The sequence below is a fragment of the Bombina bombina genome, chromosome 6 (genome assembly GCF_027579735.1).
Source record: "Bombina bombina isolate aBomBom1 chromosome 6, aBomBom1.pri, whole genome shotgun sequence".
Classification (NCBI taxonomy): Eukaryota; Metazoa; Chordata; class Amphibia; order Anura; family Bombinatoridae; genus Bombina; species Bombina bombina.
In genome coordinates, this window is record NC_069504.1 from 458,017,330 (window position 1) to 458,034,679 (window position 17,350).

Below are 17,350 nucleotides of genomic sequence, written 5' to 3' on the forward strand. Positions count from 1 at the left end.
CCCCATGGTTAATGCCTACCATAGATTGGTACAAGAAGACATATTAAAGTTGGAGGCTGACATCTGTACCGGCAGCGATGCTGCCACCCATAATCTGAAATTTCAGGAGCGAATGGCTATTAATACCCTTAAAAATAATGACGATATAGTCATTAGAAATTCGGATAAGGGTGGCAGCATCGTTGTTATGGATAAGTCTTATTATTTTGAAGAAGCGATGAGACAACTTTCAGATAATAGTGTATACAGGCTGTTACCATACAATCCTGTACATGTTTTTAAAAAAGAGATGGGCAAGTTGGTAGCTGATGGCATAGTCTTGGGTATCTTTAAAGAGGAGGATTTTGACACATTAATCCCAGAACATCCCATCACTCCTCTATTCCATCATGTCCCTAAAATTCATAAAAGTAAAGACTGTCTGCCGGGGAGGCCTATTGTTGCAGGAATAGGCTCCCTATTAGAACCCCTTGGTGAATGGATAGATGCAATACTACAGCCCATAGCACAAAGACAACTTAGTTATCTTAGGGATACATCACATTTGTTAACTACACTGAATACCATTCAATGGCAGCCCAATTACAGTTGGATTACTGCAGACATAGTTTCACTGTATACCAGTATACCACAACATTCAGTTATAAGAACAGTTAATTATTTTTTGAAGAGAGACACAGATTTGGGTGAACATGAAATTGATTATATATGCGAAATCTTACAATTTTTGCTTTCGCATAATTATTTCATGTTTAACAAGGAGTACTACTTACAGACCAGAGGGACCGCCATGGGGGCGAAATTTGCTTCGGCATTTGCAAATATTTATGTCTCATGGTGGGAGTTGACATATATATTTACAACCAATAACCCCTGGAGTGATGAAGTAGTACTTTTTGTCTGTTACATTGATGACTTGTTATTAATTGTCAATAATGACAAGAAAGATGTCATCTTGGATGATCTTTTGTCTTACCTCAGTGACAATTCAATGGGGTTGCAGTTTACAGGTGAACAAAACAACAAGGAGATAAATTATTTGGATCTAATGTTAAGAATTCTTGACAATCAAATAGTCAGTCAAACCTATAGAAAACCAGTGGCGGGCAACAATATACTGCATGCGGCATCTCAACATCCAGAACATATTAAAAAAGCCATACCAAGAGGGCAGTTTATCAGGCTACGCAGGAACACAAAAAGTGATTCTATCTATGAGGAGCAGTCCTTACAGCTAAAAGAAAGGCTAATTAGGAGAGGCTATAATTCCAATAGTCTTGAGCAATGTAGGCTTGCAATTAAATCTTATAATAAACTAGCTAATACTGAGAACAAACCTAAACAAACCAATAATGATACTATTGTTTTTACTACTGAATATTCTGGGCATTATGATGCAGTAGTGAAGATTTAAAAAAAACATTCACATGTGTTATTAGGGGATGATGTTCTGAAACCATATGTAAAAAACTTTAGGTTTGTCTCTAAAAAACCTAGGACATTAGGGAAGGTTCTTGCTCCCAGTTTAGTCTCTGATACTAAGAGTGTTCGTTCAGCTGATTGGTTATCTAAAAAGGGCCTTTTCAAATGTGGGAGCAGAGATTGTATGACTTGCCCTAATCTTATTAGAGGTAAATATTTCTCTTCTAGTGTAGATAACAAACAATCAGTGATGTGCAGTCACTAGAGGCAGGTGAGGCAGTGCTTCACCTCTCATATGGGCAAAAATATATTTTGTTTTATTGGCTTTAAAAAAAAAAATTGTATTTTTTTTCCCCAGCATTTTTTTTTCTCACAGCTATATGTTGTGCAATGCAGAGGCACAAGCAGGTCTGCCCACCATTACACAACATGCTGCGCCACCTACTGGATGCAAGTGGTTAAGATCATTGCATTGCCCATTAACTGCTTATTTGAGGCAGTCCTATTTGGGCTGAACCAATCCAGCGAGAGGCATTAGTAAGTGGAACTTAGGGTTGGGGCTGGATGTTAAATCATATAAAACAAAACAAAAATGGAAAAAAACAACTTTCATATATTTTGTTGCTGTCCTGTGAACCTGCTAGCTTTGCTAAAGTGAAAAAGAGAGTTCTGTTCTTCCCCTCTAAGTGCAGTGGAATGTGCCACTGTCACTTCCTGAATCCTTACAGAGCAGGAAGAGAGAGAGGCACAGAGAGCACTGTTTCAGCCCCATCTTATTAAAGTAAGATTTTACTGAAAAGGATTCTGTTAGTGAAAATGATAATTTAATGAATGTGGTTTAGTGTTATTTTTACTCTTTTACAGCAGGGTCGTTTTTGTATTTTGTTTACTCAAACTTTACACCCACTAACTTAGCAGCTTGCCTCTGTACTAATGTATAGTCTTACTTTCTGAACTCTCTGTAGCTCTGCTGTTTTATTACTTTAAAATGCAGTGGTCCCCCCCCCTTGTGTGTGTGTGTGTCTCTCTCTCTATCTATCCATCTCTCTCCTTATGTGTTGCTCTCCCCATGGTCTCTTTCTCTCTCTGTCTCTCTTCCTCCCCCTCTGACTCTCTCATCCCTTATGTAATGAAAGAATCTATAAGCATAATTTACAGCATTAAAGGGCCACTAAACCCAAAATCTTTCTTTCATGATTCAGATAGAGAATAGAAATTTAAACAGCATTACAATTTACTTCCATTATTTATTTTGCTTCATTTTTTAAATATCCTTAGTTGAAGAAAAAGCAATGCACATGGTGAGCCAATCACACGAGGCTTCTATGTGCAGCAACCAATCAGCAGCTAGTGAGCATATCTAGATATGCTTTTCATCAAAGAATATCAAGAGAATACAACAAATTAGATAATATAAGTAAATTAGAAAGATGTTTAAAATTGCATTCTCTTTATAAATCATAAAAGAAAAAATGTGGGTGGCATGTCCCTTTAAAGTAAAAAGTATGTTTTAAACATATTTTAATGGGCATGGATTTCTAGATCTCATAATCAGAGCAAGCATTTTGTTATCTGGCAAGAGTTTCTGTTACAATCCTTTTAGACTAAAATCAGATGTTTACTAAGTTGACCAGTTTTCCAAGACACCATTTAAAGGGACATGAAACCCATATGAAACCCATATGCAAATTTAAATAACTTTCCAATTTACATCTAATATCTAATTTTCTTCATTCTTTTGATGTCCTTTGTTGAAAATCATATCTAAATATGCTAAGTAGCTGCTGATTGGTGGCTGCACATAGATACCTCATGTGATTGGCTCACCCATGTGCATTGCTATTTCTTCAACAAAGGATATCTAAAGAATGAAGGCGTATCCTAGCCACTGCCTCACCAGCCTCTGACGTCACTGCACGTCACTGCAAACAATATGCCATAGACGTTTATGCCAATTGCAAAACTAAATTTGCCATCTATCTTCTGACCTGCAATATTTGCAAATGCCAATATGTAGGTAAAACCTCACGTGAAGTCAGAACCAGGTATGGAGAGCATGTAAGAGATGTCAAAAATTATTCTAAGGACTCAGCAGTAGCTAGTCATTTTAATAGTTTGCACTTCACTCACCTGGCAGATATTTCGGTTCAAATTATTGATAGTGTTAGAGTACCCATTAGGGGGGGCAACAGACAACAAATATTAGACAAGAAAGAAATATTTTGGATCATAAAATTAAAAACTTGCCATCCCCAGGGTATGAATAAAGCATGTGATATTAACTACCTCATAGACAACTGATTAAGCATTTGGTTATATACAAGCATTTGTTCATTTTTCTACTATTATCTTTTTATCTCACTATAGAGAATAGGTTTTTGTATTTACAATCTCTTATATCCCCTAAAAATAACTTTTAAGGTATTTCTAAGTCCTGGCTCATTACAATATTCTATCTGGTACCCCCGTTATACTTACTGATGATTTATATATATTAACATAAAAATATTTTTGTAGTAGGTATCCTATTTACTAACCACTATTGTTAGGCAGTCTTAAGTCTCCACCACCTGTGTTGGTTAATCTTATCCTGTATATTTACTTTGTGTAAGTGATTCCATTGTAAATTTGTGAATGTTTTTAACATTTTCTTGTTTTTAATGATGTTTTGCACATAAAGGGTTAATGTTTTTTCCCTTTAGATAGGTACCTTTCACCTGGTGCTATAGCCTATGAATAAGCGCCACTAGGGGGCGCGAAACGCGTCAGGCTTGTTTGTTTTGTTCCCCCCCTGTATCTGTGTACAGCCTTACATGTTTTTTTAACATTTTTTCATTAAAGGTTTTTTTTATCCTCATTTGGAGCGCTTGTCTGGTTTATGCAGAGCCTGCCACTTACCTTGTTGTTCTGATCCTCCAACCATGTCTTTGAAGAAACAACACTAGTTGATTCGTGTGAGATTCTGCAGAATGTAAAGACTGAGCAAGTGCCAAGATATCGTCCAAATAAGGAAACACCGCAATACCCCGCTCTCTGATTACAGAGAGTAGGGCACCGAGAACCTTTGAAAAGATCCTTGGAGCTGTTGCTAGGCCAAAAGAAAGAGCAACAAATTGGTAATGCTTGTCTAGAAAAGAGAATCTCAGGAACTGATAATGATCTGGATGAATCAGAATATTAGGATAAGCATCCTGTAAGTCTATTGTGGACATATAATGCCCTTGCGGAACAAAAAGCAGAATAGTCCTTATAGTCACCATTTTGAATGTTGGTATTCTTACATAACGATTCAAATTTTTAGATCCAGAACTGGTCTGAAAGAATTCTCTTTCTTTGGAACAATGAACAGATTTGAATAAAACCCCAGACCCCGTTCCAGATATGGAACTGGCACAATTACCTCGGATAACTCCAGGTCTGAAACACACTTCAGGAAAGCCTGAGCCTTTACTGGGTTCACTGGAATGCGTGAGAGAAAGAAACTTCTCACAGGCGGTCTTACCTTGAAACCTATTCTGTACCCTTGAGAAACAATGTTCTGAATCCAATGATTTTGGATTGAATTGATCCAAACATCTTTGAAAAATCGTAGTCTGCCCCCTACCAGCTGCGCACCTTCATGCGGACTTGGGGGCTGGTTTTGATTTTCTAAAAGGCTTGGATTTATTCCAGACTGGAGAAGGCTTCCAATTGGAAACCGTTCCTTTAGGGGAAGGGTCAGGTTTCTGTTCCTTATTCTGACGAAAGGAACAAAAACGGTTAGTAGCCCTAAATTTACCCTTAGATTTTGTTATCCTGAGACAAAAAGGCTCCCTTCCCCCCAGTGACAGTTGAAATTATAGAATCCAACTGAGAACCAAATAATTTATTACCTTGGAAAGATAGAGATAGCAACGTTGACTTAGAAGTCATATCCGCATTCCAAGATTTAAGCCATAAAGCTCTTCTAGCTAAAATAGCTAAAGACATATACCTGACATCAATTCTAATGATATCAAAAATGGCATCACAAATGAAATTATTAGCATGTTGAATTAGCTTAACAATGCTATACACATTAGGATCTGGTATTTGTTGCGCTAAAATTTCCAACCAAAAAGTTGAAGCCGCAGCAACATCAGCCAAAGAAATAGCAGGCCTAAGAAGATGACCTGAACATAAATAAGCCTTATTTAGATAAGATTCAAGCTTCCTATCTAAAGGATCTTTAAAAGAAGTACTATCTGCCGTAGGAATAGTAGTACGTTTAGCAAGAGTAGGGATAGCCCCATCAACTTTGGGGATCTTTTCCCAAAACTCCAATCTATCAGTCGGCAAACGGTACAGTCTCTTAAACCTTAAAGAAGGAGTAAATGAAGTACCCAGACTATTCCATTCCCTAGAAATTACATCTGACATAGCATCAGGATCTGGAAAAACCTCTGGAATAACTACATGAGGTTTAAAAACCGAATTTAAACGTTTACTGGTTTTAATATCAAGAGGACTAGTCTCCTCCATATCTAATGCAATCAACACCCCTTTTAATAAAGAACAAATATACTCCATTTTAAATAAATATGAAGTTTTGTCAGTGTCAATATCTGAAGCAGAATCTTCCGAACCAGATAGATCCTCATCAGAGATAGATAAATCAGAATGCTGTCGGTCATTTAAAAATTCATCGACTTTATGAGAAGTTTTAAAAGACCTTTTACGTTTATTAGAAGGTGGTATAACAGACAGGGCCTTCTGAATAGAATTAGAAACAAATTCTCTCACATTAACAGGAATATCCTGAACATTAGATGTTGAAGGAACAACAACAGGTAATGGACTACTAATAATGGAAATATTGTCTGCTTTTGAAAGTTTATCATGACAACTAACACAAACTACAGCCGGAGGAACAGTTACCACAAGTTTACAACAAATGCACTTAGCTTTGGTAGAACCGACATCAGGCAGCAGCATTCCAGAAGTAGATTCTGAGACAGGGTCAGATTGAGACATCTTGCAATATGTAATAGAAAAAACAACATATAAAGCAAAATTATCAATTTCCTTATATGACAGTTTCAGGAATGGGGAAACAATGCAAACAGAATAAGCCTCTGGAAACCAGAAGCAAAAATACATGAAGACTTAAATAATGTCAAAAAGTCTGGCGCCAAGTATGACGCCCACAACTGACAAAATATTTTGTTGGCGCCAAAAATGTCTGCAACAAACACGAGCGTCATAGATGACGCAACTACGTGAAAATTCTCAACGCCAACTAAGACGCCGGAAATGACGAAAATACGTCAACATACATAATTCTCGCACCAAAAAAGTCTCGCGCCAAGAATGACGCAATAAATTATAGCATTTTGCGCGCCTGCGAGCCTAACAGCCCGCAATTTAGAAAAAAAGTCAATTTGAAAAATTTCAGGTAAGAATTTTTTTTTTTTTTTTTTTTATATCTGCATTTCCCAAAATGAAACTGACAGTCTGCAAAAAGGAAATATACTGATAAACCTGAATCATGGCAAATATAAGTACAAACATTATATTTAGAACTTTACATTTAAAGTGCCAACCATAGCTAAGAGTGTCTTAATAAAGGAAAACATACTTACCAAAAGACACTCATCTACATAAAGTAGATAGCCAAACCAGTACTGAAACGAGAATCAGCAGAGGTAATGGTATATAAGAGTATATCGTCGATCTGAAAAGGGAGGTAGGAGATGAATCTCTACGACCGATAACAGAGAACCTATGAAATAGATCCCCGTTAGGAGGACCATTGCATTCAATAGGTAATACTCCCTTCACATCCCTCTGTCATTCACTGCACTCTGAGAGGATCCGGGCTTCAGCATGCTGAGAAGCGCATATCAACGTAGAAATCTAGCACAAACTTACTTCACCACCTCCAAAGGAGGCAAAGTTTGTAAAACTGAATTGTGGGTGTGGTGGGGGTGTATTTATAGGCATTTTGAGGTTTGGGAAACTTTGCCCCTCCTGGTAGGAATGTATATTACATACGTCACTAGCTCATGGACTCTTGCCAATAACATGAAAGAAACTTATAGGATGGGTGGGGATACTACAGGCTAAATAAACTATTTCAAATGCCAATATAAGGCAATGGAAATACTTGTAAACAATTTAATACAATCCAGCAGGTAAAGTGGATCATTGGTAACAAATTAAAGGGGAGACATTTTTTGAGTAAACTGTCCCTTTAAGCACTGCCCCTTTCTCTTCCTAGAGATGTCCAGCCAAAAAAGGTGGACTAGAATAAAGCGGTAGGGAGCCTGGTAAGTATTACGTAGCGATATGGGCCAAGATATAGAAATTGCTCATAGTGCTGGTGTTAATTTCTAGTTAATTTGGCCCTCCCTGGTAATACCAGTGAATGAATAGCAAAGCAGTAAAAATCATGAAATGATGGATGGGAAAAACACAAAGATGAGATTGCATAAAAAACTAAATGTTACTACCAAAGCCTAGAAAAAGCAGACTGGCACATTACATTTATAATAAGAAATAATGCATGATGGGGAAAAAAAACTAACATTACAAAAAATAACAAACAAAAAAAAAGAGTTATGCCTATTCTAAACTAAACCCCAAGGTTGTACTCACCAAAGATGATGGCAGCGGTGCTCTGCTTCCCGGCGGTGGTCCTTCTTCATCCCGGCGGCAGTCCATCTTCTTATCTTCATCCCAGTGGCGGCGTTCTTCATCCATCTGCAGAGCTTCAACACGTAGGTCCTCTTCATGCCGTCACCAGCCGCACACTGAATTTTTAATGTGAGGTACCCTTTTATATTGGGGTACCCTTGCATTCCTATTGGCTGATTTTCATGTTCAAAATCAAATCAGCCAATAGAATGAAAGCTTATTTTAATGGCTGATTTGAATTTGAGCAGGTCACTTTTTAGAGTATTTTGTTTTTAGATGTTTTTTTTTGGGGGGGTGGGGGGGGGTTAATGTTTAAAGGTGTAATTTTTTCCCCCCACAAAAAGAGCTTGATGACTTTAGGGCAATGCCATACAAAAGGTCTATTTGTAGTTTAGTTTTAGAATAATTTTTATTTTGGGGTGGGTTTTTTATTTTGGAGATTTAGAATAGGCATAGCTCTTTTTTAATTTTGGAGTAATTTGTTTTTTATTTTTTGTAATGTTAAGGTTTTTGTTTTTTAAAGTAATGTAAGGTTTGTTTTTTTGGTAATGGTAGGTTGTTTTTTATAGTATTGGCAAGTTGTTTTGTTTTTTTTAAATAATTTTTATTAAGATTTTCTATATTTTCAAAAACATTTTTAACAGGTATATCAGTATAATCATATCCGTATAATCATAAGAAGTGGCAAGGTTAAATTCATCATGACAATTTAGAACATACACTCTATTTCAGTATCATATAAAGATATAGAATTCATTACATTCCTCTCTTAGGCCATAAGGTAGATATTTGGTGGATAGTTGGTGGATATGTTAAATTTTTCAGGTGATAAGGGAAAAGGTAGGTAAATCACATTTCCAATAACGGGCTATGCTTAATCTGATGGCTGTGCAAATGGTCATAGCTAGTTTATTTCCCTTTGAGGTTAAGCCAGGGATAGGCTTGTAGTAGAGCTTGCGTGGGAGTAAGTTTGATTTGTTTATCGAATACACAGCTCAATAAGTCAGCGGTCTGAGTCCAAATCTGTGAAGCTGATATGCAATCCCATCATGTATGTAAATAAGTACCTTGTTCCCCACAACCCCTGAAACAGGCTTCAGTATTGTTCCTTGCTCCACAATATATTTGTGTTGGGTGAGTGTACCATCTATAGTTTTTAAAAAATTCTCCCTTAGGTTGCCACTGAGGGTGAATGAACACCCCTTTTTATTATCTTTGCCCACTCTGTTGGATCCCAATTCATGTTAAGTTCTGTTTCCCATTTGTGCATAGAGTGTTCTTTGCTCCCAGCGGTCGGCGTATTAAAGGAAGGGTATAACCTGGCAATAGCGCCTTTAGGTCTGATTTTAGAGAAACATATCGCCTTGTAACTAGAGTGTCAGGGGGCTTGGGATGTAATATCATCTGTACCCTTGATCTAAGTTATAAGTAATGGAACCAATTATGTCTATCAGTGGGGTCTAGCTCTGAATAATGATTAAAGGATAGGATTGAGTTAACTATCACATCAGCAAATCTGTAGAGGCCTCTGTTTGCCTATTTGTTTATTACCACGGTTGGGAGGGGAGCCATCAAGGAGTCCAAGGGAGTTGCTCTAGAACCCTTTAAGATCAGGGGATATGGGGAAATCAGTATGTCCCATAAATATACTGTATGTGCTATTGTAAAGAATCTCTGCCAATATGGGGGTCTCGCCGATTAAATTGACCATAGTAATTTATATATTGGATTTATGTGTGTGAGGTCTGACTCTAGCTGTACCCATGTAATCTTGTCATTTGTAATTTCCTAGCTGCGTAATAATATGAAGTCAGGTGAGGGACGCCCAATCCACCACTCATTTTATGTTTTGTTGGCTCTGTTTATCCTAGGTCTTCCCCCCCCCCCCCCATATAAACTTTATGATTACCTTTTGTTTTCAATGTAACTCAGCTACCGGAACTGAAACCGGGAGTGACCTGACCACGGCCATGCTACCATAAAAAGAAATATTCTCTTTGGTCCAATTACTTAAAAGTTTTCGTATTTGTATGAACATTGGTGTAAAGTTAAATGGACATTCCAGCAAAAATATAAATGTGCATAGATGAATTACTTCTTTGAATAGATACATATTTGCAATAAACATGTATTAGATAAAATGCTTCTGGTAAAAGTTATCACTGTTTTAATGTTTACATTTTTCTCTGCACGTGCATGTGAGGCATAGCTAGATATTGTCAGTGCACCATCATTTTAAATACTGTAGCTGCTCAGAGTGCCAGAGGGGCTTGTATCATGTCAGCAATTAACAAAATGAGTAATTACCAGATGGTACAAGCACCTTAGGCTCTCTGAGCAAGTTCTGTATTTAAAATGCTGGTGCACGGTGCATATTTAAATACGCTTTTGAAACAGCTATAGATTTTATTAGAAGCATTTTTGCCAGTACATGTATATTACAAAAATGCTTCTACTCAAAACTGAAATGCATTCATGTGGATTTCAATTTTGACTGGAATGTCCCTTTAAGGGAGTATAGGGAATTTACTTTATTTGAAAGGAGAATCCCTAAATATTTCAGACATTTCTTAGCCCACGAGAAACCAAAATTAATTTCGAGGAGTTTTTTTAGTATCTGCAGGAAGATTAATACTTAAAGGGACAGTCTACACCAGAATTTTTATTGTTTTAAAAGATAGATAATCCCTTTATTACCCATTCCCCAGTTTTGCATAACCAACACAGTTATAATAATATACTTTTAACCTCTGTGATTATCTTGTATCTAAGCCTCTGCAAACTGCCCCTTTTTTCAGTTCTTTTGACAGACTTGCAGTCTAGCCAATCAGTGCCTGCTCCCAGATAACTTCACGTGCACGAGCACAGTGTTATCTATATGAAATATGTGAAGTAACACCCTCTAGTGGTGAAAAACTGTTAAAATGCAATCTGAAAAGAGGTGGGCTTCAAGGTCTAAGAAATTAGCATATGAACCTCCTATGTTAAGCTTTCAACTAAGAATACCAAGAGAACAAAGCAAAATTGGTGATAAAAGTAAATTGGAAAATTGTTTAAAATTACATGCTCTATCTGAATCATGAAAGTTTATTTTGGCCTAGACTGTCCCTTTAAGCCTTCGCATTTATCCTCGTTTAAATTATAACCAAATATTTGTCCAAATTTCTGAATTAGTTGATACAATACAGGGAGTTATAGTAACGTTTTCATTAGTTAAATAAATAATTTCGTTTTGGCAAATTAGTTTAGTTAAGTTTAAAAGAAAAATTTGTTTCGGCAAATTAGTTATGTTAAGTTAATTAGTTTTTTCAGATCTATTCTTTTTTCATGTGCATTATTCTATTCTTAAGTTTAGAATAGAATAATGCATATGAATAAAGAATGGATTGGAAAAAGCGATTTAACAAAACTAATATGCCGATTGTCAAAACAAAATTATCTAAAACCGCCGTTCCCAAACATCGCCAACACTAACTAAACCTATTAACCCCTAAACCGCAGTTCCCCAACATCGCCGACACTAACTAAACCTATTAACCCCTAAACCGCAGTTCCCTGACACTAACTAAACCTATTAACCCCTAAACCACCATTCCCAAACATCGCCAACACTAACTAAACCTATTAACACCTAAACCACAGTTCCCTGACATCGCCGACACTAACTGAAACACTAAATAAACCCATTAACCCCTACACCACCGTTCCCAAACATCACCAACACTAACTAAACCTATTAACCCCTAAACTGCCGGCCCCCATATCGCAACCATCTAAATTAAACTATTAACCCCTAAACCTAACACTCCCTAACTTTAACATAATTAAAATAGATCTAAATTAAAGTTACAATTATTAACTAACTACCTATTTAAAAATAAATACAAGCTTACCTGTGAAATAAAAATAAAACCTAAGATAGCTACAATATAACTATTTACTAACTACCTAGTTAAAATAAATACAAACTTACTTGTGAAATAAAAATAAAACCTAAGCTTACACTAATAAAACCTAACATTACTAAAAATAAAAAACCTAAGATTACTAAAAATAAAAAAACACTAAGATTACTAAAAAATTAAAACTACAATTACAAAAAATAATAAACACTAAAATTACAAAAAATAAAAAAACTACCATTGCAAAAAAAATATTAAACGGGGTATTAGAATAGGAATAATTTCGTTTGTTAGTTTTTGTAATACGGCATTGTAGAGGCCTGGTGTAAAATCTTGATTTCCTAAATTCAGTAGAAATTGTGATGCCCAATAGTTGTGCCCCATTATAGAACAAAACTTATGCCATGCTAAAATATTATTTAAGAAAGTATGCAGATTGCTGATTTTACTAGGTAGTCTGGCCGGCGGGATATGAAGTATTGCTTTTAAATTAAATGGGGCCACCAGTTCTGACTCTAGGTCTAAATATGCGACATAGTTTGCTTCTGTAATCCAATCAATGCTGTATTTAATCAAGGACACCCAATTATAATATTTAATGCTGGGCAACGATAAGCCTCCATGTTTCTTTAATAATATTAATTTATCTATGGCAATACGAGACTTCTTTATACCTCACAAAAAAATTGAACATGCAACATAAAATGTACTAATGCCTTTTTGATGAATAAATAGTGGAAGGTAACAAGAAAAGCAACAAAGGAAAAATAATTGTCTTCAATAGCATGATTTTGGCAGAGAGAGATAGGAAGTGTAAAGAAAAAACTCTGCATCATTAAAAGCATACCAGTCGTTAGGATTCCGACTTAGTGTGATGCCCAGATATCTAATTTGATCAACTTCCTTAAACTTATGTTGTGTGTAACTATCTGAGGTTTTACGTATCCACAAGATCTTAGATTTTGTAGCATTAATTTATATCCCGAAAATTAATTATAACATTCGATCATTCCGAGGGATTTAGGGATCGATGCACTTGTATTGCTTAAAAATAAAATCAGGTCATCTGCATATAGAGAGAGGACTATGCTGTTTCCCTACTGTCAGGGGTTTCAATTATATATTAAATAATAACGGGGATAAAGGACATCCCTGACACGTTCCCTTAATATAATATACTCAGACAACTCACCATTGATCAACAATGGTGATCTAGGTTTATTATATATCAGTCTAAGCAAATTGACCAGATTACCTTTAAAAATGAAATTGCCAAGGGCTGTAAATCGGGGGTCCCAAATAATTGAATTGAATGCCTTTTCTGCGTCCACTGTCAGTAGGGCTATATCTTTTCTATCTCTATCCTGTTGCATTAATTTGCCATGGTAGTAGTCTAAAGTGATAAGCACCTTTCTCATGTTATGGACCACATTTCTTGCTGGCATGAAGCCAGTTTGATCTGCATGTACTAACGAGCCCACTACTTTTTTAAGTATTTCTGCTACTAGAGATGTCATAATCTTATAATCATAATTTAGAAGTGATATTGGTCTATATGACCCCAACTCTTCTATATCCTTTCCTTTTTTATAAATGAGTGTTATTATTGAGTCAGCAAAAAAAGGAGACTCCATACTATTTTGGCAAAAGTAATGGTTGAATAGTTTAACTAATGTTTCGGAGACTTCGTTTTTCAAGATTTTATAAAACTCGGCTGGAAGCCCATCGGGCCGGGTGCTTTATTATGCTTCATCTTTTTTATGACTGCTTATATCTCTTCTATAGTAATTGTAGAGTTAACTTGCTGTAAAGCTTCACTAGAGACTTTAGGAAGATTAACTTTCTGCCAAAAACTGTCCCTTTCACCTTTATTAATACTCAGTTCTGAGTAGATTTTTTTGATAATAATTGAAAAAGGCTTTCCTAATCTCAGAAGATGACGTGTGTCTTTTATGGTCATCTTTAATTGCGGTTATTATATTATTTATTTTTCTAATCTTGATAAATCTAGCTAAGTGTTTGGCCGTTATCCCCTGATAGCCCTGAAAAAAGGCTCTAGTTTTCAAATCATCTACAGACCACTTTTCTTTCATGAAACCACTTGTCATATTCCTGTAGCTTTAAGAACTAAGACCAACCCACTCCTTCACCTCCCTTTAAAGGTGTGATCAGTACACCTGTGCTTTGCTTGATAATTGAAGTTTGTAGTTCCCACTCTGCTTCAAGCTCTAAAGCTAAAATCTACAGATCCTGCTTTTGTACCTGTTAAAGGAAATCCTTGTTGTCATTTCTCCAGCTTCTAAACCTAAGAAGCATTTCCTGCCGCTTTACATTTCAGGAAACAAACTTTGGCAGCAACTCTTGCAAGTCTGTGTTAACTCTGCAGTCTGATTTTTCCAGCCAGCTCCGTTACTGAGTGTTTACCTCTACCAGGAAATAAGAACAGCTTCCCTGCTGTGATCCATTTTGACTCAGTGCCAACTTCGCTCTCTGCAGTTCTAAACTCACTCGCAAGTATCATTAATTTTATATACAATTGTCTCTAGCTGTATATATTCTTATCCAAAGATCTGGTGACATACAAACTGTTAAAGTGCACACAACTGGTTAAATCTGGCTCTCTCCTTCTCTCTGTATCACACACTCTGCCTGCTGTAACCTGATACCTCTTGATATAAGGACATTGCAGACTGCAAATCAGTTTCTCACTTCTTAGCTTAACTAAAAAGAGACTTTGCTATAAAATTCTGCTTTTCTCAGACAATTACCAATAAGCTGCTTGTTTGCTGCCTTCTATCTTTAAAGAACACAACTCTTTACAAGTGTGTAAAATATACAAAGGCTTCATTTCATCTGTTTTATTCACTTTATTTTGATTTTGTAAAGTGTTATAAAAAGAACTTGTACTAAGTAAAACAGCTATCTCCCTTGGTAATAACCTTTTGTATAAGCCTGTTTTACTTAAGGTTCTCTGGGAATAGCCACATTATACAAGCTTATAACAGAATTATCAAGCCTTAAAGAAATTTACTAACATATATACATTATAGTTTAAAGCTTGTATATAGAAAAATCATGGATCCTGCCTCAATGGCAATTGAAATAGCTTTTTACTCTCGACTCCTGTCTATAGCTGAAAGGAATTACTCCGTGGGGGACCTGGAACTTCTAGCTATCAAATGTGCCCTGGAACACTGGAGACACCTACTGGAAGGGACACTCAAACATTTTACAGTTCTTACAGATCATAAGAATTTACAATATCTTAGAAAAAACAAGACCTTGTCATCAAGACAAGTCCGATGGTCTTTATTCCTGGACCGATTTAACTTTCAGATCACATATAGACCAGGTTCAAGGAACATCCAAGCTGATGCTCTTTCCCGTTCTTTAATTAAACATAATGAAAAGGAAGAACAACAAACAGTTATACCGTCGACCAAGTTTATAGCTGTAACTTCTAGCCTACAAAAAGACATTTTATTAGCTTTACTAAAAGATTCTACCATTCCATCATGCTGCGTAAAGGACACCACTTCAGGTTTATACTTCTACAACAATTTGTTATACGTTCCTCCTTCTGTAAGGAAGGAGATCCTACATCTACATCATACGAACCCTATGTCCGGTCATCCTGGAATCACTAAAACCCAGGATTTATTAACAAGGAATTACTGGTGGCCTGGTTTAAGACAAGATGTAGTTACCTTTGTGTCAGATTGTCATGTATGTGCAGCTTGCAAAAAAAGAACACCACAGACCTTTTGGTTTACTAAAACCATTACCTATACCTGAAGTCCCTTGGACCATGATTGGAATGGACTTCATAGTCGAATTACCACCATCTAATTCATTCACAACCATATTAGTGGTTATAGATCATCTAACTAAACTCTCTCATTTCATTCCTCTTAAGAGAATTCCAAACGCTCTCACAACAGCTAAAACATTCTTTGATCACATCGTGAAACTCCATGGTTTACCGACCTCTATAGTCACTGATCGAGGGACTCAGTTTACATCCAGGTTTTGGAAGGCACTATGTAAATTGTTAAGAATCTCCTCAAGAATGACAACAGCATTTCATCCCCAATCTAATGGCCTTACTGAAAGACTGAATCAGACTTTGGAGCAATACTTAAGGTGTTATATCTCACAGAACCAGGATGACTGGGTTGAATGGTTACCGCTTGCAGAGTTCGCATACAACAATTCCATCAACTCTTCTACTAAAGTTTCACCCTTCTTTGCCACTTATGGTTATCATCCAACCACTGTACCCAACTCCATCTCCACCTCAAAATCACCTTATGCTCTGGATTATGTCTCTAATTTGAAACAAACTATGACTTCCCTAAAGATTCACTTAGAGAAATCTAAATGTACCCAAAAGAGTTATTTTGATAAAAAACATCTAACTCCACCTCAATACTCAGTTGGCGATAGAGTTTGGCTCTCAACAAAAAACCTCAAGTTAAAGGTACCAAGCAAAAAACTGGCTAACCAGTTCATAGGTCCGTTCAAGATAAAAAGAATGATCAACCCTAATGCAGCGATTCTTGATCTACCTGTATCTTACAGGATACACCCATCCTTCCATGTTTCTCTATTTAAACCCTATCAAGGATCTGATGTTTATATTCCTCAAGTCATCAAGGACTCTCCTCAGCTGATAGAAGATCAAACGGAATTCGAAGTGGAATCAATTCTGGATTTGCGCCGCCGGGGTAGAACGATTGAGTATCTGGTACATTGGAAAGGGTATGGTCATGAGGAGGATTCTTGGATACCCCTTAGGGACTTACATGCTCCCCAATTGCTCACATCCTTCCATCGTCTACATCCTGACAAACCAGGTTTGGATCCGGGAAGGGGGCGCCCCTGAAAGGGGGGATCTGTCATATTCCTGTAGCTTTAAGAACTAAGACCAACCCACTCCTTCACCTCCCTTTAAAGGTGTGATCAGTACACCTGTGCTTTGCTTGATAATTGAAGTTTGTAGTTCCCACTCTGCTTCAAGCTCTAAAGCTAAAATCTACAGATCCTGCTTTTGTACCTGTTAAAGGAAATCCTTGTTGTCATTTCTCCAGCTTCTAAACCTAAGAAGCATTTCCTGCCGCTTTACATTTCAGGAAACAAACTTTGGCAGCAACTCTTGCAAGTCTGTGTTAACTCTGCAGTCTGATTTTTCCAGCCAGCTCCGTTACTGAGTGTTTACCTCTACCAGGAAATAAGAACAGCTTCCCTGCTGTGATCCATTTTGACTCAGTGCCAACTTCGCTCTCTGCAGTTCTAAACTCACTCGCAAGTATCATTAATTTTATATACAATTGTCTCTAGCTGTATATATTCTTATCCAAAGATCTGGTGAC